The sequence below is a fragment of the Anguilla anguilla genome, chromosome 11, assembly GCF_013347855.1.
Source record: "Anguilla anguilla isolate fAngAng1 chromosome 11, fAngAng1.pri, whole genome shotgun sequence".
Classification (NCBI taxonomy): Eukaryota; Metazoa; Chordata; class Actinopteri; order Anguilliformes; family Anguillidae; genus Anguilla; species Anguilla anguilla.
This window is the reverse complement of record NC_049211.1, coordinates 11,341,871-11,363,523: the sequence shown is the minus strand read 5'-3', so window position 1 is coordinate 11,363,523 and position 21,653 is coordinate 11,341,871. Positions and strand designations below refer to the sequence as shown.

Here is a 21,653-nt window from a genome sequence, read left to right as displayed (position 1 = left end):
GTGGTCACATGGTTAGCTAACGACTGATTTTAAAAGCCGATAGCTGTTTACATGTATTTTTGCCGACAGCTAGCTAACGTTAGCTTACTAACACCCAGGTTAATGTGCATCGAACTAGCTTGAATACATTTTCATTGTGCGTCACGTCTGAAAGAATAATCATGTGACCACGGGCCTGAAACCATGCGGTCGTGGGTTGACTGACCCACTTCGTCTTTGTTGGTGGGGAAAAGAGAGGCAGATGCTGCGCAGCGTCAACCACGCAGAGCTGAGCTGAGCTGGAATGCGTCTCTGCTATTTTCACGACACCGTCATGCTCAAGGCAGCACAAATTAAAAAGGCATTCTACGGATTAGTGCTAACTGACTTTACGGTATCACTGGTTGATGAGGCCGATCATTGTTTTTAGTCTGGAAATTGATTCGCTGAACCATGAGGACTAGCTCCTGTTGTACACACCGAACAAGTTAATCTCACAGAATATCTTTAGTATTGGCAGCTAAATATTTAAAAGTTTAAGCGAGTCATTCTAGACGAAAGATGAACGAAATATTGTCGTGTTTGAGCGTTTCTACTGCTAGTGGTTATTGCAGTATTCTGACACTTTCTAAACGTCACTTCTAGTATCCATATACAAACAACAGTGTAGCTATTATAGTAGTCGCATAGCAATCTGGTTGTTCGTGTTTTGACATGCAGTTGTGTGGGTTTTGTACAAAGCATGACTTCCTCTCCTTTTATGTTTGGCACGTCTCTGATTCACATCCGATTGCCTCTTGGGGGGAAATATACTGACATTTCCAATTTAATTTAAGCGTTTTTAATTTCTTACTAAGTAAATGACTTTTTAAAAATGATTTACATTTGCATCTACACCCAGACATAGCCTTGGATGTAACTCCAGGGCTATTTACATAAGACTTACAAATGCACTAAACTGGTTTGTAGCTCTGTTGTAATCAGAGGCACTGATACGGTACACAACTCACAAACCTCAGGCCTTATTTATTCGATAATTATATATATATATACATACATATATATATATATATATATATATATATATATATATATATATATGAATAGACTAGAAATCAACATTTTGTTTCTGATTAGGACAAGCCTATTTGTGCCTGATAATTTGAGAAAAGCGTGTTATTTTTCTGATTTTATTACATTACATTACAGGCATTTGGCAGACGCTCTTATCCAGAGCGACGTACAACAAAGTGTATAACCATAACCAGGAACAAGTGTTTCGAAAACCCTAGAGAGAAGTACCGTTCCAAGTGCAGGGAACAACCGCATAGTTCAACTTGGACCCTGAAGGATAAACTGATTAATACTAACACAAACGAGAACAGCAACAACGCAGTCTATGCAAAAATACAAGCAGTAGTTAAGACAGTTAATGCACCTAAGTCACCTACCTGCAGGCTGAGCATCTCCCCATTACCTCACACTACCTGCAGGCTGAGCATCTCCCCATTACCTCACACGACCTGCAGGCTGAGCATCTCCCCATTACCTCACACGACCTACAGGCTGAGCATCTCCCCATTACCTCACACGACCTGCAGGCTGAGCATCTCCCCATTACCTCACACGACCTGCAGGCTGAGCATCTCCCCATTACCTCACACGACCTGCAGGCTGAGCACAGACACTGAAGGAATGCGCCTGAAAGACGTAAAGCAGTGTGGTCAGCTCTAGTCCTGGAGCCGCACGGTCGAGCGGGGCTCCCAAATTTCACACAGCGCTCAAATGGGACGGGTGACTGAGCGCTTTACACTGAGCACTCAGATGGGACGGGTGACAGTTTTACACAGCGCTGTGGGGGGGCAGTTCACTCTGTCTATGGGATTCAGCGCTGTGGGGGGGCAGTTCACTCTGTCTGTGGGGTTCAGCACTGTGGTGGGGGGGGGGCAGTTCACTCTGTCTATGGGAGTCAGCGCTGTGGGGGGGCAGTTCACTCTGTCTATGGGAGTCAGCGCTGTGGGGGGGCAGTTCACTCTGTCTATGGGAGTCAGCGATGTGGGGGGGGGCAGTTCACTCTGTCTATGGGATTCAGCGCTGTGTGGGGGGGGGGGGGCAGTTCACTCTGTCAGTGCAGACAACCCCATCACTCTCACAATTAATGCTAATCTCCCAATGGCGAATACCGTCAGTGCAACAGTGCTGCCCATTTTTTTGTGATGCTCGTCGTAGATGTCAGGATCAAACATCCCATCCCACATAATGGGTGCTCCCCAGTCAGTGCAAGTAGTCACATCACTTCGGGACCTGTGAGAAGGGAAAAAAAGGAGGTAATGACAAGGCATCATTTTTTAAAATGCAGATGATACTGCATCTATGACCAGCATCACAAAAAACAGGCTTTCTATGCATATAAAGCCCTTCTCTGTAAACTCTCGGTCATCACTCTTGGTTTGGAATACTGGAAATCATTAAACATGCTCTCAGGACTGCCTAATGCTCCATGTACCTCAAGTTAACTCTGAACTTGGAACAGCTTTTAAATTCTCTGCCACTCATACCAGGAAGGAACAGCAAAAAAACACTGAAGCTTGGTTCTGTTGTAACACAGGGATATTTTTGATCTTGATCTTGAATCTTGTTCATTTGAATTGTAACCATTTCAACAGATGCCTGTCATTACTCCTCTTCTCTAATGTATTATTTTTCTCCTTTAGTTTTATTGTACCTTGACACCGTTGCAAATGAGGATCCCACCCTCAATGAGTCACTGAGAAAGTTAACTGCAGATAACGATAAAAATTCCATAACTGGGATAGTATCGCATCAGAAAGGTGTAGGCTTGTGTGTGGGTGTGCTGTCACAGGGTTTTTTTTTTCTTTTTTCTTTTAAATCCACAGGCCACAAGTTATGTTTAAATTGGTGGCATAGTGGTATGAAAAAAGAAAGTCACACACTAATATTTCGTTGGACCGCCTTTAGCTTTGATTACGGCGCGCATTCATTGTGGCATTGTTTCGACAACCTTATTCAACGTCACATTTATTTCCGTCCAGAATTGCATTAATTTTTGGCCGAGATCTTGTATTGACGACAGGAGAGTCGAACCACTCCGTAAAGTCTTCTCCAGCACATCCCAAAGACTTTCAATGGGGTTAAGGTCAGGACTCTGGTGGCCAGTTCATGTGTGAAAATGATTCATCATGCTCCCAGAACCACTCTGAGCCCGATGAATCTTGGCATTGTCGTCCTGGAATATGCACGTGCCCTCAGGGAAGAAAAAATCCATTGATGGGATAACCTGGTCATTCAGTACATTCAGTAATTTTTTATGTGTATACATATATATATATATATATATTAATATTTATTCTTGCATGGTCAAAGAGACATGCTTACCTTCCAGATGCTCCAATGAGCAAAAATAGTAGCAGGATGACACACCCACACAGACCATACAATACTCCCAATCTATGACACAGCCTAAAGAAACAGAAAAATAAAATCTCAAGGATTGTACAGGCATTATGCTGCATAATGTACATTCACTTCAAATTACAGAATAGTGTATTATTTGTACTGTGTAAAATTATTTTTTGTTTCAGTTAAACTCACAGTATTCACACATACTGAAACAATGGTAGCTGACATGCTTATTTGTGTTTAGAGTCATGCTCGGGTAAGCAACATTCATGTACAGGCACGTAAGCCTGCTTACTGTATCCCTGAACACTGCTGCATCCCTACTGACTGTACCCCTGAACACTGCTGCATCCCTACTGACTGTATCCCTGAACACTGCTGTATCCCTACTGACTGTATCCCTGAACACTGCTGCATCCCTACAGACTGTATCCCTGAACACTGCTGTATCCCTACTGACTGTATCCCTGAACACTGCTGCATCCCTACTGACTGTACCCCTGAACACTGCTGCATCCCTACTGACTGTACCCCTGAACACTGCTGAATCCCTACTGACTGTATCCCTGAAATGTTGCTGAAACACAGAGATGCAACCTTGCTCAAATTTACATGACAACAGAAAAAGAGGTGGGCCATCCGGAAAGGCTGACGAGTGCTTCCGAGAAATCTTACAGAACAGGTTTGAAGTAAGTGACTCCTAATCGCTTTTGAAAATTAAATGGCATGGGGGGGGGGGGGGGGATGGGGGGGGGTTTCACTTATTTATTTTGAAATCTCAAGGAAACTATTCATACATAGGACACGGCCTTATTCAACCCCAGTGCTTAGGCACAAATTCAATCTTATCTGACTGTAGGATCATTTTTACGCATATGGAATCCTTCATTCCTAGAAGTACCTAACTAGTTCTGCACAATGGCAAGATGACGTGCAATTAACGAAACTTGATTAACACGTCGTACAAGATTCAAAAAGCACGTACAGTACAGTAACTGACAGAAAAACATAAACAGAAAATACAGGACCATGACAGTACCCCCCCCCCCCCAAGGGATGGCTCCTGACGTCCCAGAAGGCCGACCTGGGGAGGGAGTGAAACAGAGGGTGGGAGCTGGAGACAGGACAGAATTCAGATGGGGTAGGACTCAGGAACAGGGCAGGACAGAAACGGGACTGGGGACTGGACAAGACAGAAACGGGACGGGGGACTGGGATGAGACAGAAACGGGACTGGGGACTGGGATGAGACAGAAACGGGACTGGGGACTGGGATGAGACAGAAACGGGACTGAGGACTGGGGACTGGACAAGACAGAAACGGGACGGGGGACTGGGATGAGACAGAAACGGGACGGGGGACTGGGATGAGACAGAAACGGGACGGGGGACTGGGATGAGACGGAAACGGGACTGGGGACTGGGATGAGACAGAAACGGGACGGGGGACTGGGATGAGACAGAAACGGGACTGAGGACTGGGGACTGGACAAGACAGAAACGGGACGGGGGACTGGGACGAGACAGAAACGGGACTGGGGACTGGGATGAGACAGAAACGGGACGGGGGACTGGGGACTGGGACGAGACAGGGCTCGGGACTGGGACGAGACGAGACAGGACTTGGGACTGGACAGGACAGAGGGGGAACCCATTACATTACATTACAGGCATTCAGCAGACGCTCTTATCCAGAGCGACGTACAACAAGTGCATTAGTTCAAGGTGCAGAGGTGCAAAAGAAACACACTAGAGTGAAGTAAAGATCGTAGTGCCAGAAGTGACCACATAGATCAGGACTCCAACCCTGTAGAGTAACCTGTTCAGCAAACAAACAAACAATCCTGCCAAGTACAAACTAGCACTGAAATCACATTCGCCTAATCAGAATCAGACAAAAACAATCCTGCCAAATAAAAACTAACGTGATCGTATTAGCCTAACTAGGTACATTGAGCTAAACTATAGGCTAGGGAGGGGTAGGGAGAGGTACAGCCTGAAGAGATGAGTCTTTAGTCTGCGTTTGAAGGTAGTCAGATTCTCTGCTGTTCTGACCTCCACGGGGAGGTCATTCCACCAGTGAGGGGCCAGGACAGACAGCAGACGGGAGCGGGAAGTACAGACACGAAGAGGGGAAGGTGCCAAGCGTCCAGAGGTGGCAGAACGGAGGGGTCTGGCTGGTGTGTAGGGTCTGATGATCCTCTGGATGTACCCTGGTGCTGCCTGGTATGCAAGCACCAAGGTCTTAAATTTGATGCGAGCCATAACAGGCAGCCAGTGGAGGTCAGTGAGCAGGGGGGTGACATGGGAATGTCTGGGGAGGTTGTAGACCAGACGCGCTGCAGCATTCTGGATGAGGTGCAGGGGTCTGATGGCGGATGCTGGCAGACCAGCCAGCAGCGAGTTGCAGTAGTCCAGGCGGGACAGGACCATCGCTTGAACCAGGAGCTGAGTTGCGTAGGTGGTGAGGAAGGGGCGGATTCTCCAGATGTTGTACAGGAAGAACCTGCACGTTCGACTCACCGCCGTGATGTTCTGGGTGAAGGACAGTCTGTTGTCCATCACCACTCCGAGGTTTTTTGCGGTGGGTGATGAACAACACCAGTATGAAAATGAAAATAAAACGTGGTCATACAACGACAATACATTTGTAATATAGATGTACAGTTCACCATTTACTCCATAAAGGGAGATGGCAAAGGTGACGAGGCAGGATATGTTGTAGTTGGCATTAGGATTTTGAGTCCAGAAAATAGCCAGACAGCTTATTTTATTTTTATTTAGAAAAGCTATTTTGACATGTAAACATGCCGAGGTTCTGTCCCTATAGTTGACCCTATATATTTCTTCTGCCATACAATGCATGCATGTAACACTGAAACCTGGAGACAATAAACAGCACATTACTTATCAAATTTTCATCATTCCCAGCAATGTTAATATTGTTAGACTTGACAATTTTTGTTTCCAGGTTTCACAAAATTTGTTGTACACATTGCATCTTATAAGCATAGGAAAGTTTAGCAAATTTTGTGAAAATAGGCTTTCGTGAAGTTGCAGCAGTGAATACCAGGGAAACACATTAGCGTTACGTTTCAAAATGACTTGCTTTTCAAATAATCATTTCAAGTGATAATTCAGTTTTCTTTTAAAATGATTTAAAAATGAATGTTGTAATTCCACATATTCTGTACGATGAAAAGAATACTTTGATGAAAAGAACACAAACCAACACCATGTAATGTAACACCTAAATGGAGGGTAATGTTATATGACATTAAAGCTACAAAGATGTATAATAAATGTAATTATTTTTCAATTACTTCTGAACTACATTTGATTTATGTGCCTCTTTGGAGCAATTCATGTTCTCCAATGTTAACGCATTTTAAATGTCTTTCAACATATTCTTACTGCTGAACAGGATAAAACACTAATGGTTCAGCAGTCACTGGAAGAGAAAAGGAAAGGGTTTGAGATCGAGACAGGCAAGAAACACACCACACAGTGGGGAAAATCAAAGCTACACAAAGAATAGTACTTACGGTAAAATTCCAAGAGTAAATAACGGTAACCACCTGGAATGTAAATACTGACCGATATCTTTCATGTTGCACCTGTTTTCTTGCAGCTTATCTTGTAAATGTCACAATTAGTATTGTCACGCTAATATACTTGACAGGACCATTGTCACCTACTGGAATGGCTCCAGAGTAATTATGAATTGAAGTTAAATGAAGTTAAATCCTGCACACAACTGGATGCTACCTTTTGTCTGAAAACAACTACATTATTTTTCAGAGGCCAATAATACAAGAAAATAATGAAAGATGATTTGATGAAGTGACTGACATCTTGGGGGAAAAAATGTCGACAGGCTCTCTCATAGAGACAAGGTATTAACATCCACAGATGCTAAAGGTATGTCTGCTGTCTAGAAAAACCTCCATAGCTATATGTAATTTTTCTCAAAAACTATTATAGGACATTTACTGAAGAAATGCTTCTCTACATTGTCTTCACAGAAACAGCATGTCAGGAAAAATATTAGCTAATAATATTATATATAATATATATATGTAATTACATTGTGATATAGGCTCATCTTATAAGTACTGGGCTGTGAAATAACTTTACAAACTGGCAATATATCTTAAGGGGTGATTAAAGATTTTGACCATTAAAGATTTTGATTCTCAGCATAACAAAGTATTCTTATGTAAACAATTAAACAATTGAATAACAGAAGGAAGGAGGGACACAAAAGAGTCTTCAAATGCAATACCTATGGTCAAAATTCTTAGCTGCCTTAAGCAATGCCTTTATATTTTCAGTCTTAAAAAAAGACCAAAAACCTTTTTGGGCCAATAGTACAAGGCCTGAAAGTGCTATAAAATAATCTTTGGCTGTCCCATCCAAACCTCTCATTCACGAAAACTAAAATGGGACAAAAAAATCTTTTCGATAAAGTACAAATATAATCTGGCACATTTTTTAAAACCTGCACAAGGGACTAAACCAACCAAACAAACAAACAAACAGCAATTGGTATTTGGGCTTCTGAAATGGAAGAGAGAGCTAATGGTGTTATGGCAATAGGGGAGGGTGTATTTTTAAATGAGGGAGATCCTTATGGGGATTGTGGGGGACTCCGTTCTCTGTGGGGAACGATGACTCACGAGGTGCTCCACCACCGTGTGTTTGGACATGTGCTTCATAAGGTATGTCTCCTGCAAAAAGAGAATGAAACGGCAGTGAACTACCAGCTCAATGAATTCACTTTGCACTTTCAAATGGCAAAACCCCCTCCATTGCTAAGGCAGACACACACGTGCACACGTGCACACACACACACACACACACACAACTGAAATGACACCCGCACTCATTCAGCTTTGCAATGATTCCTCATTTATGTCACATAACCTACTATAGAAAAAGTAAATTAATGGTGCCCTTTTTGCTGCAACAGCCCTTGTAGGTGTTTACCCCACATACTGGCTGGGCTGAACTTGCATTGTACATAACAAGGTTTGACCAAATTATTACAATGTCTGGCAAATACTTATCCACTGGTTCATACCCTCCCCCATTCCTTCATAGGTTACTTCTGCTTTTGTCTGCTGTTCTTTTATTTTTAGACTCCCATGTCCGTCATTCTTTTACTATGTTCCCTTATCGATGGTTGTCTTTTTGTGTCATAACTGAAAAGAGAAAACAGTATGGAAAGGTGGAAAAAGAGTGGAAGAAATTTAGTGACTGAGGCACTCCTACGTAGTAAAATGTTCTGTGTTAAATGAACTCTTGCATAATAAATATGGTACCCATTGGACTTGTGTACTCTGTTAGAGTTGAAATAACACTGCAAATCTTACTGTGTGGTTGTGTGAGTGTTCAGGGCTCTATACAGCTGGGTCAGTTACTCCTCAGGGAGCCCTGGGACTCATCACATGAGCAGGAACATCTCATGGCTGCTGATACTGCCCCTGACCGGCAGAACCACATCAATCACAGACTTGGCAGCCACGCCAGAACCCACAGCCAATTACAGAGCAGTGAGGGGGCGGGACTCAAAGCTTGTGAGCTGGCAAACACCGTGGAGGAGGTGAAGGACAATGGCCTTTTCTGGCAAGAGATGCTGTCATCTCCCCTCCAGCTCAGGCCACAATAATTAACGATGAAGCCTATACTTTTGTAAAGGATTTCTCTATTAATTTTCTCTCTGTCTTACTATCCCTTGCTCTATTTTCTGTCTCTCTCTCTGTCTCTTTCTAGCTTCTCTATCTCTCAGCCTCTGTTCTCTGTTCTGCAGTCTGTTGAAAAGCTGGCCAGTATTAAAAGACCAGCTGCAGCTATTCCTGAAAACGACTATGATATTGATGAAAATGGTTTCATGAAAACGAAGACAATAAAAACCTCTGTGGGGCCTGACCTTTTATTGGACTATAGTGAAGGTTCTATTAATAAATGCTAGTATTCTGTCATGATTTGCAAAATATACAAATATTCAACCTTGGTAAAACAACAATGCAAATAAAATCATCACTGAGTATAAGGAGCATGTTGTTCAGGCACTACCTGGCCTAAAGGATGAAAGATAATATTTTATCCTTTGGCAGCTGCACTGCTATTTCAAATGAGTTAATATAGCACAATGTGTCCCAACTCAGCAGTGTTGCCATAGTTTTCATACAATGGCAATATAAAATGCATTTAAAAGCACAAACAGGTTAATCTTACACTTGCACAAACAAGAAAATGTATATTTTATAAAAACGTTAGGGGAGTTCAAAATCTGTGTAATCTACTTCATGTGTAATCTACTATATGAGCACACAGTTTTACGAAGTTTAAATACTTTCAAAATTAAGAACATACTATTCGCTGTATTTTTTTAAGCGGATGTGTGGCTACGACAAAATTCAGAGCATAGAAATACATGTCAATGATTCAGAGCACCAAGTAGGTGCTTTCAGGTATCACTACAAACGTAGTAGCCTATCATCAATGCCAGTGGTGTGGGTTTACTGAACTCTAGAGAACTTGTGTCTAGCCTAATTATTTAAATTATAATTCGCAATTGTTACTTTAGCTAAAGTTCGAACTTGCAGTTCAATCAAACAGAAAATATGCACATTAAAGAACAAATATTAACCATGTATCGATACGTAGTAAGAAAGTCGCTAATCTACGATACTCATCATTTCCGCTTTTCTGAGTCACTAACAATGATGGCCTCTGCCACAGTACTGTTTGGCTGCAGTTTAAATTCTATTGCCCTGTAATGTGAGCATGGGCCCACGCGAGGGCAGTGAGAACTCGAAGCTTGAAACTGTATTGTCTAATTTTTCCATGGCCAAAATTTTAATTAGTTGTAACCTGTAGATGTAGCATACTTTTTTCTGATCGTAAAACTTTACTGGTTGAGAGTAGCCATGCGCGCATCACGTCGTCTTGTATCTTTTATTTTTAGATAAATCTTACCTGAAATTACAAATAGATATACGGTACTTCGCAAAAGTCAGAGACCACCCTTTCGTTTATTCAGTTTGCAGTCAAATTAGCCATTTAGTGCAACTTATTACTTTATCAGTGAAATACAATGCAAAAAAACATATATTTAATAGAAAATTACTGCATAATCAAACCTATTAGTATTTGTCCACTTTTTCTTTTCTGCACCCTTCTATCATTTTGTCTTCCATCATTCCAATAAACAAGCAAGTTACAGCTGTGTCCTACAACAAAAGTTGTTACCAAAAGCGTCAATGACGTTATGGCAGAACCCTTTCTTCAAAAGTGACTATGACATTCAAACAAACAGCGAACCAAACACACCTTAGCTGCTCTGCAGATTTTTTTGTCATGTGCATCTAAAATGGCTAAAGGAGATATTTCCAATGAGATAAAAGATAATTCACCTGCATAGAAAAGGTGAATGTCAAAGGAAAATAAGTGAAATAAAAAGTTTATTTTCACCCTAACCCTAACCCTAACCCAAACAGCAAGATAATGACCCCAATCACACGGCTAAGAAGAAAAAGCTGCTGTTGTTCTCAGAACAATGAATTGGCCATCCCATAGTCCAGGCCTCAACATCATTGAATGTGTTTGGGATTACTTGGATCGAGAAAAGTAGAAAATGCAGCCAGCCTCTAAGACTGAACTTCGGAGGTGCTTACAAGAAGCATTGAAAAATATCCCTGCAGATTTCTTCGAAAAACTCAAAGCAAGACTCCTGAAAAGAATGGAAGCTGTAATAAAGGCAAAAGGTGGACGCATTAAGTACTGAAAGATTTGATATTCTACACAGTTGTGGAGGTCTTTTTGTCATTTTATTAATTAAATATCTGTTTGCTGCGGTATTTTCTGACAATAAAAAATAAATAACTTGCACTTAATGTTTTTTTTTTCACTGGAAAGTAGATAAAAGACTGCTGGTCTCTGACTTTTGAACTGTTCTGTATATTTACAAAAAAATACAAAAAAGTTAATCTCACTGTTCTGACTACTTTAGTATTCCAGATTTCCAATTCATAGTCATTCTTGCCAAATTCATCCCCTTGTTCAACCACTGCACCTTTAACAAGCTGGATGCAGCCATTAAGCGCTCCACGTAAATGAGTATTTCCACACACCGATGCTTCTGCATGGAAACTACAGGAACTCAGAGCCAGACCTGAGCAGATCAGTGAAACTCCTCTGGATCTCCCCCACCAGACTGCCAGGAGGGTCCAGAAACTACAAACCTGCAACCGAACCAATGTAAATACATGTGTACTCAACTGAGACTTGGAGAAGGCTGAGTAGAACACAATGTCACTTACTGTGTAAATTACAGCATTCCTTGGGAAGTGGTTGTGTCAGTGTGGGAGTTAATTGCATTTTATTCCATATATAACTACCCAACATTTAGAGCAAATTAATGCTCTGCACTTGGGCACAAAATACTGCGCATCAACTTTGAGTATTCTTGAATGTGCTAGATCTGGTTTACGAACAGTGGGGCCTGGCGTTTCAGGAACTCTCATTTACATAATTGCAAAAGAAAGACACCCATTTATTCCCTGCATTAACATCACAGTGATCACAGTTCTGTGAAAGGCGAATGCTTATGCAACTGTGGGAAAATCAACACGGGTAGTCCTGCAATGCATATTATAACATTTCTTGGCATTTTCCATATCTAGCTTTGCCTGGAGCACTTACACTGTCCGTCACCAAACTATTCGATATACCACGTGTGAATTTTCTCTGAAAGCTGCAATATCTCACAAATTGTACATCGTGTTACTCTTTGTCAGATGTGTAATTCATGACAGTGAGAAATAAAAAAGGGTTTTATTTGTTCACCACTTTTTGTGCAGATGTGTAATAGCACAGCATAGAAAAGTGTGATCATTTTGGAACCTGACTGGATTTTACAAGTTGTCTTTAAAGTATTTACCTTAAAATAAAATGTGAAGCACCCAAACTTTATATATAAATCCACCAATTTCCATCCATTTCCCCATGAGATCCCCAATCAAATTTTGCTGATTTCACTCCCCATAAATGGAAGTACATACACTTGGAGTGGTGTCCTGTCTGTTCCAAGGTTTCAAACATTTTTTCCCCCTCTAGATACATAACAAAGCATTCCCTGCCAATTCAAAGACCAGCTTTAGCACCACATGGAGCCTTGGGGGCAACAAGCCAGAGTCACAAGAACTGCAGTATGAGTCATTACACTAATCTCCATTTTGGCTCTATTAATTTTTTTAAAGTCCAATATTATTTCTCAGTAGCTTGCACATTCCTTTAACTGGTAGAAGTAGATAACTAATGACACAGTACACAATGTGTGCTGTAATGTACTTAAGAACATTTTAATGCGCTAAGATTTCAAATTATCATTGAATGAGCATGTTATTGAACCGCATGTACATTGTGTAAATTAGTTGCATTTTAAAAACTGATCCATAACCATTACGCTTTTCAGGCAGAACTACGCTATAAGTTGTTCCCCTAATGGTTGAATTGAATTGATTGCATTGTTTATGAATGTACAATTTGTATTTGTAGTATTTAGGGGAGTTATGAACCTAAACTGGCTAAAACTTACTGAGACTCCCTTAGAATAGGAATGTCATGGAAATGTCATCCTTCCTGACAGGGCGCTATATACAACCGCTATTGTACTAACAGTTTTAAATACTTGGGATAAATTGCGCTGATCACGGAGGGGAGCTGGGTCCTCATACTATTCAGTGAAAATGAATGTAGCATAACAATTTAACCTCTCTTTACAAAAAAAGAAGACATTTAGAAGTGTTAAAAGTCCGACTGAAGTAGTTTTCTTAGTTTAGGAATAAAAGAGTTTATGTACTGTACGACAGCATGGACACTAACATGCACCCAGGGATTCGTACATACAATGAATTGAGCACCATTTTTCAACTACTATTCAAATGAAGAAGCAGCCATTAAAAATGGCTCATTCTGGCAAACTGTCTTGTGACAAATGCTGCAAAAACATTTGCTGTCACCTTGCCCCAAGAAAATATGTAAATGTTTGGAGGAGGTTTGCAGAGAGATGAGTCTCCACAACATCATTACTAACCAAACATAACCAGCTCCGGACTGAAAAACAACTCATCGTGTAAACATGTTCTTACGATGCGTTCAACATTAACACGTGCACAGCATAAACATGTTCTTACGATGCGCTCAACATTAACACGTGCACAGCATAAACATGTTCTTACGATGCGTTCAACATTAACACGTGCACAGCATAAACATGTTCTTACGATGCGCTCAACATTAACACGTGCACAGCATACTTTCCAGGAACGTGTCATGCTAGAGTTTTATTGTTTGCTGAGAACAGTGTTAATTTGGAGAGCAGTGTGTATATCCAAGTATATTTATGGAAAGAACTGGACTGACAAAGAGAACTCCCAAATGTAATAAATGAAAAAGTGCCAGAGGTGGCAGGGGAGTGCATGGAAGACTTCAGTGGAAACGATGTCAATGATACTGTGGCATGTTGTATCTGCAGTGTGAAGGTGCCACCATCCCCATGTGTTAATGAGCAGTGAGACAGGGACTGCCTAAACTAGTTACTTTATTATGCCCACAAGCCTACAGCAACTTTCTTTATTTTGTTTGCAGTTAAAACAAAATGAAGAATACACCAAAACCAGGGTGGTAGGGAGACTCCAGATAAATTATATAACAATAATAAATGTGTGCATTATCAGATCAGCACATTAAAGAGGACAGCATGCCTCTTGTGGAATCTTAATCATTCCCCTCCCGGTGGATCCTGCTGTGATGTGCTATTGTGGCCACATGAGTATGAAAGCCAGTAATTTATTAACCCTGTCAAGCTCAATATAAATTACACCACACCTTAGAAAGAATGTGCCACAATCCCACGTCAAGACATTAATCAACTGGATTAGAGTAACATATATATATAATAAGTATATATAATGGAAAATTAGTTGATACATATTTCTTAATAGGTCAGTTTCAACTAAACTGGGTATACATTTTCCTCCTAAGCAGAATTCTGCTTCACATTTCAGTTAGCAATACAAACTATGTCTGTCTGCTTTCTTTCTGCAGTTCTTTTATAACATATAAAGTCTTCTTGGTGCTAGCAAGCAGCTCTTCGGGCTGTTTTGTACATGCCCCAGGCCATGATTATTGCAGGAGACATTTTTATATCTCCTCCTGTAATTGTAGATGCAAACCCATTGCTTTGCCGGGTCTTCTCCTGCAGTTTGGGAGGGCACACGTTACTGTATGCTTCTTCTGCTTCTTCTCACTTCACAGTCCATCGGCTGAGCTGACACAATCACTACAATATTGACTATGCAACTTCTTCCAGGAGGCCCATTACACAACATACCTGCCAGACTCCAGGGCTGCCAGGGTCCAGATTCAAATCCAGACCATTCACTGTATTCAGTGTTAATTCAACAGTGACAGTGTTTACACAAGTTCACAAGGGAGATATTCTCTATCAGTGAAAAATTTACGATTGTCACAGTTTTTTTATTTAACACTAATCATTTAGCTGTCTTAGGATGCATCACAACAAGGACATTTTTCTCCTGTGACTTGGAGTAATGTATTTCTTGCCATTGTTCTCATCATGCCCGCGTATGGCTCTTGCAAGAATGACAGTTTTTCTTATATGAGTTCCGTGGAAACCAGACTAGTGTTCGGTCAGAACCCCACTGCGGATGTACGCCAGGAAGTGTCTGAAACAATGACGCTGACTTTCAGGACCTGCACTATTCAGCCTAATCGGAACAGGCCACAGATCGGTATCATTGACCTTAACTTCTGAATTTCACGGTGTGCAGCGTAATCACAGCACTGGAGTGCGGTGGAATTTAGGCTTGCAAGTTGCATCCTGGAATCTGAGTGATAGGACTATATGGCACCAACATTTTGCTACATTTGCACAACATCGTCGACGAGCCAAAATTCTAGAGGGTATGTGCAGAAACGACCGAGAACACGGGACTATAAACGCGCATTACTATACAATACATCTAACCGCGTTTTCACATTTTATCCCACTAGTGGGCACTCGTGTTTCACTTCACACAAAGCCGAGGCGCTGACTTAATTGGAAAGTCGTAGTAAAAAAGTAAAAGTAAACCACCAAGCAAAATATAAACCCATATCCAAGTACAAGATTAATTAAAAAGCTTTAAATTTATAAATGAATTTCATATTAATTTATATGAGCAATCATTATCAAAACCTCAGTTTTTTAAGTTTTGAAAACAACCATCAAATATTTTTAAGAGTATAGCTGAAGTTATGTAGCCTGCGTCCACACGCGGAATTAACATCTTAATTTATCATTGGATTGATTTGATATAACAATGTAATTTATTTCTGTAAACCCAAACAAAATTGTCCCTTAACCCTTTCAAAACACATTTGGAGTAATACAGTTTTTCACTTGTGTACTCGAGAAATGTAGCATTTTTGATTATATGATTTCTGATTTCGAAAAATACCTTGTGCTGACGTTTAAGCGGTGGGGCAGTCGCTGAAATTGAACAACTGAATCTTAAAACTGGGCCTAGTTAACCATGCGTATGTGGATATATTTTATTTGATAGTGCGTAGAATGGAGTGATCTGAGACGTGCTCCGGCTGGGGCTGAAAGTAGTTCCGGGAAGGTTCCCGGATGTTTGCTGTCGAGTGGAGAGCAGACGGGAAAAGGTGTTGAAACCGAGGGACGGTACTGACCGACACACCGGCCAATGTAAAGCAAGTCCAACTCGGGACAAGCAACGAAAGTGCGAACGCCAGGGGGGTAAAGGAGCCCAACCCCCTGGGGAAAGAAGAATTAGGTGGACCACTTGGGACTGTTGTTCCAGCCCGAACCTGGACCGGTCCGTTGATATACCCGGGGGTAAGTAACGTATACCGGGAAAACATGGGGATCTGAGTTGAAGCAAGACCCGGGAAGAGAATGTCTCTCATGGGGCAATGGAATGTACTGGAGCACCGGGGATCGATTTGAACGGACAGGCCATGACAGGTCCCTTCCCTCTCACTTTTGAAATATCAGACAGGGGATACCCCGGGTAGGTGTGTAGACAGCCAGCCAGCTGCACACTTTGTGTCTGACGTTAGCTATCACTTGGACTAGGCTGAAAATGGCATATCGTGCATTTGCTTACCAGGAGCAATAGTTTGCAATGTAATTCCGTGTTTCTGGCATGCCTATTCTGGGTAATATATGGAATTTGAAAACGTCCATGCAAGTGTAACTCTGCCCACAGTTAAAAAGCTTGTAGATAAGACACCCAGCGTGTCAAGATGACAGCAGTTTGTTCTGTCTTCCCTGCAAGTTGCAGAACTAGATAGTCAACCAAAAAGTAACGATGGGTTGATTGCTAACTGAGGCTGCTAGCAAGTAGAAGTGGCTAGCAACCCAACTCAGTAGTGACGTTGACTGTAGTAGTGTTGTAACCTTATTTTGCTGTTCAGAGGACTGGCTGGCTGGCTGGCTAGCTAGAAATTGAGACGGATGCTGACATTTATTCTGAAGCAGTGCCTAAGTTGGTTGTTAGTTAAATTATACCCAGCCTACTTTGAGGTTATGAACAGGCTAGTCAGTCCTGGGATTTTACTAGGTGATTAGAAATATGAATTGAAAAAATTGGCATGTTAACCGTAGCTAGTTAGTTTGCAGATGTTTTATCCTTGAACAAACTTGGCTAGCTAACCAGCCACAATCTGCGTAGGCACTGGTTGGCACTGGTTACTGTTGGGTTAACTCGGTGTACGGTCATGGCTGCAAGTTGGCTGAGTTGGGTAACTTAGTGTTTTTATTTTTCGTGAATATTGTCGGTGGTTTTCCGGAGCATGCGTGCAGAATCCTAAAAGATGCAATGAATGCTGCTTGCTTGGGGTACTGCCATTTAACATTGGCCAGATACCGATCTGAAACGCTTGGCAGCTAGAACAAATGAACCAAACCGTTATTTACATCTTGATAATGTTGGTTGGTTTAACTTTAATAATCGTTAACTAGGCGTTTAGACTAGCGAAATACGTGCCGAGTCTATTTCAACATAGCCGACGACTATACCTGTCAAAGTAGCAGCAGACCATGCAAATTAGCTAACGTTAGATGCAGCAGGCTGGCCGTCTGCAGTACCAACCTGCCCATCGGATTGTCTGGTACTAACGAATATACTTTTTTTTTTTTTTTTTTAAGTGGAGAAGTTTGCAAGCCACCACTAGCAATTATCAATGCAGTTCGAAACATCGGGTAATGTTACTCTAACGTTGTCATTTTACTATCTCAGCTGACTGGTATCTAATACCGTAAAGTTTAGACCAGTTGTACTGCTGGGACATGACGAGTGTCAAAGTTGGGTGATTTTGGTCTTTGGTAGGCTAGACTACATGTCTCTTACTTGGCTAGCTATCTGACTTTTATGTATGAGAATACAGCTATTAAAATCTTGCCAGGGTGGGTTGTGTTGTGGTGAATTCAACTGTTTTGATAATTGTTAACGATACTAGTCAAAAGTTCTGTTCAGTTTGTGCTACTCTGTGGTTGCGGTCCATCCACCTACATAGCGCATACAAACGCTTTTTAAAAAATTATGTAGCTAGTTTAAATGTGCCGTTAGTTTGCATTTTTTATTTTGGAGATGTAATGCTACACATCGCTGCGAACATGACTGATTAATTTGTCTGGCTTTGTAACAGTCTGAAGAATAAATACACCAAACCGCGAACCCGCAAGGTCTCAGGTTTTTCAGGTGCGAGTTCAAGGTCATGGTAAGATTTTTCCGGATCCCAGCCTGTTTAATTGCAGTGCTGTTTATCCTTGCATCAAGGAAGCAAAAGCGAAGGGGAGACTGTGGGATAAGCAGTTAGTAACTGTGACATTACTACAATGTGAAATAACATAAATGCATTTAGGCAAGATGTTTTCCAATACACAGATGTCTTATTTGAAAAAGAATATTGAGGAACAGCTCATTTTTTTGGTATACAGTAATGGGGGGGGGGGGGGGGGGGGGGGGGGTGGGGGGGCAGTTACGCGTTTTAGTATTTCTGAATAAAACCGCATATGAAAGCACCACGTTCTTTCAGTGAAAATAGATGTAAGCGCTACGAGCTGTCTTAGTGGTTCTTTTTCAAACTTGATCATCAAATGTACAGCAAGAAGAAAATAAAAGTAGGAGTAAAAGGGTTATGGGGCTGCCATAACATTTTTCACTTTATTAGTGAGCTGTGCCTTGGGCAGCTCCTTCCCTGTGTGCTTAGCCTATTTGTCTTTGTTTCAACTGAAACTGTTTGTAGTTAGATTCTTTAAATGTCAAATATGTATTTTAGGCAACTAGATCAGATCTACACTTTGCCATTCACACCTGTGGCTTGTGCTGAGAGCTCAACCTAGCCACTGCTGTTAATTAGCCAGCTTTACATAATTAGCTGCCTGTAATGACGTAAGTGCGCAGCGGATGCGGTAGGCCTTTTGAGCATATGTGTCTTATCTTGGACAGACTTTCTCCCAAATTGCTAATGCGGTAAGAACTGACTCCAAGGCCTCAGCCAACTGCATGTTTTTCGTTCACATATCGCATACACCAGCGTTGGCAGCCTGAGCAGTGCTGAGAATTCACTTTATTTCTGAGGGGAAACGCAAGCTTGAGCTGGTTACTGTAGCCCACCCCTTTCTCCATCGGCAGCAGCCCTCCAGAATCCACAACTGGCGCCAGTAGACCCAGGACAGGATTGGGCTTGGCACTGCGTGATCACGGTGCTGCTAACTTTCCCTGTGTGTCAGTGGCCTTGACATGCTGCAATTTAGGTGACACTGTTTTGAATGTAACCTGTAATTTGCCCACTGTGACATGCCATGCACATACAAGAACATACGGCATGCCGGGGTTGGTGCTGTTCACTGTTAACCATTTCTGAGCTGGGGCGGCAGTGTAGCGTAATAGCTATGGAACTGGTGCCTGGAACTCCAAGGTTCTTGGTTTGATTCCTAGGTGGGGCGCTGCCGTTGCAGCCTTGGGCAACGCACTTAACCTGAATTGCTTCACTAAATGTCCCAAGGCTCTGCACTAGCTTTTTTTTCTAAGGAGCACATATGCTCCTAAGTTGAAAAAAAAAAAAAAAAAAACGAGGAGCACACTAATGAAGCCCAATTAGTAGATCTGCTCCAAAATTATTTTCCCAGTTAGCACACATCAGTTATCAGGTGATCCTAAAATGGGAGCACTGTAGAACCCTGTGCCCAGCTGTATTAATTGATTGTATGTAAAATGAATGTGTGCACTGTAAGTTGCTCTATTAAATGCCAGAAATGTTAAAACGTGTGTGCTGTACATTGTATAAGCACTCACATGGAAAGGTTTAGCTATATCTCTTATACTATGACTGTAATTAAAACCCATAGAAATAGGCTATATATATATTTAAGATTGTATTTTAACTGCAAATCACGTGCAAATCTAGCTAGGTAGCTGCACAAATCCTCTTGCCATTCATTGTTGGAGGGCAACAGCAATAGTTGAGTAGCTAATCCCCAAAAGTTATTCATATTATTCGTTTTATTTACAGCTGCTCACCCGGTCACAGAATTGCTTTTTGCATTTTTTAAGCGAGGGAATACTGCGAAGTGTAATGTGACAAATTATTTGCAATGTGCATTAAATAGGAAAAATGAGATTGATTGAGAATCTCTGTCAGTGTACGCTAAAGCATTCTGTCCTGCTCCTGCTCCTGCTCCTGCTCCTGCTCAGACAGGCAGACTATGCCACTCTTGGGGCAGGTTACTGGCTGGGATGCTGCCGCCTGAGTGTTGCATCTGGTCTGTGAAGCAGGAGCTGATTGCAGCAAGCCAGTCTGTATTTTTCTAATTGGCTTAAGTGTAGCGCCATCTTTAATGTGAGTAATGTTATCTACCTATCAAAGCAAGGAAAGGTGACTACAAAGTGGCTTGCTTAAGAATTATGTTGTTTTACATACCGTGAAATCAGCGGTGTCTCATTTGAGGCGTACAGTGTTTCAGGCCATATTTCAGTGCGTATCAAAACGAACGTCTGATTCCAAGGACCTGACTGTGTTACTACTGTAGAAAGACTCTTTTGTTGCTAAGTGGTATAGGGTATGGGATATTTGCTGGAATGCTTATGTAACGTTTCTTTTGCAATGGAATTGCATATTTAGCTTTTTCATTACAATTGATGGAGGCAGTAAATTTGCCTCGGGCAATTTCCCTCAGTGCAGGGTATTCAAACTGTAATACTCAGCCCCATCTGTTCATATTAGATGTTTTAATTTTTTTATTTTTACATATGACAAATAAATAAATTGAGTGAAAAAAAAGATTGAGTAGGCACATATCCGACAAGTAATTGATCAATCCATTACTTGTTGTATCCATTCCTACTAAAAATATCAGCTGATGACTACAACTGATTTCAGCTAATCAATGTCTCGATTAAAAACCATGATTATTTAATTTGTTGAATCGGGTGTTTTTGTGCTGGACCACGATGAAAACCTGCACCCACACCAACCCTTTTAATCTAAGACTGGACACTCCTTTGGTAATTGGATGATTAATTGAGCTAATTAGGGCATTGCAATGCATTGGCTGCTTAACAAGTGGCTTCAGAAAGTCTTGCATTTCCTTTGGTGTTGAAGTAGCCTAATGGAAAACAGAAAATTCAGGAAGAATTCATGGCCCTATTTATAAAAAAGAATTTAAGTTGTTAAATTGTAGCTAACACACTACAATTTAGAACTGCAGTGAAGGCTCTTTTCTTTACCGTGCCTGTCGTCCAGTCAGAAGGAAGTGTTATTCCAAGCCATTGTGTGTGTTGTGTGAATTTTAATGACATCTAGAGGCCACGTATTGTTTTTTGCCATTAGTGCTATGTGATGATATTGAAGAGTCGTGGTCCGTGTTGTTGCCTGGTGAATGCGCAGACGCTGTGGCGCACACAGTGCACAGTTTTTGTGGGAGCGTGTCTTTGGCTGCACGAGCCCATGGATGCGTACGAAAGGGTCAGCGCGGCTCATTCTGATTGGCCTTGGTCAGTGGTGCTTGGGAGAAGTTGCTTTGTTTTGCATCATTTTGTTGCTCCTTGTTGTGGTGGTTTCTGCCTCTGCTTCTGCTAATTAATGGGAGATGAACGAGGCAGTTTTTGCTGCTGCTGCCTGCTGTTCTGGAGTACGGACTCGGTTCTCCGAGT

At 41.6% G+C, this 21,653-nt stretch overlaps 1 protein-coding gene across 2 annotated transcripts in view; it reads left to right on the top strand.

Moving 5' to 3' along the window:
* Positions 1 to 16,089: 16,089 nt before the first annotated feature.
* LOC118208330 (forkhead box protein J3-like) overlaps positions 16,090 to 21,653 on the top strand; it is a 116,193-nt gene continuing 110,629 nt past the window's right edge. For both annotated transcript variants that reach the window (XM_035382906.1, XM_035382907.1), the window contains exon 1: positions 16,090 to 16,330. The gene's annotated coding sequence lies outside the window, so the exon portion shown is untranslated. The remainder of the gene's footprint in view (positions 16,331 to 21,653) is intronic.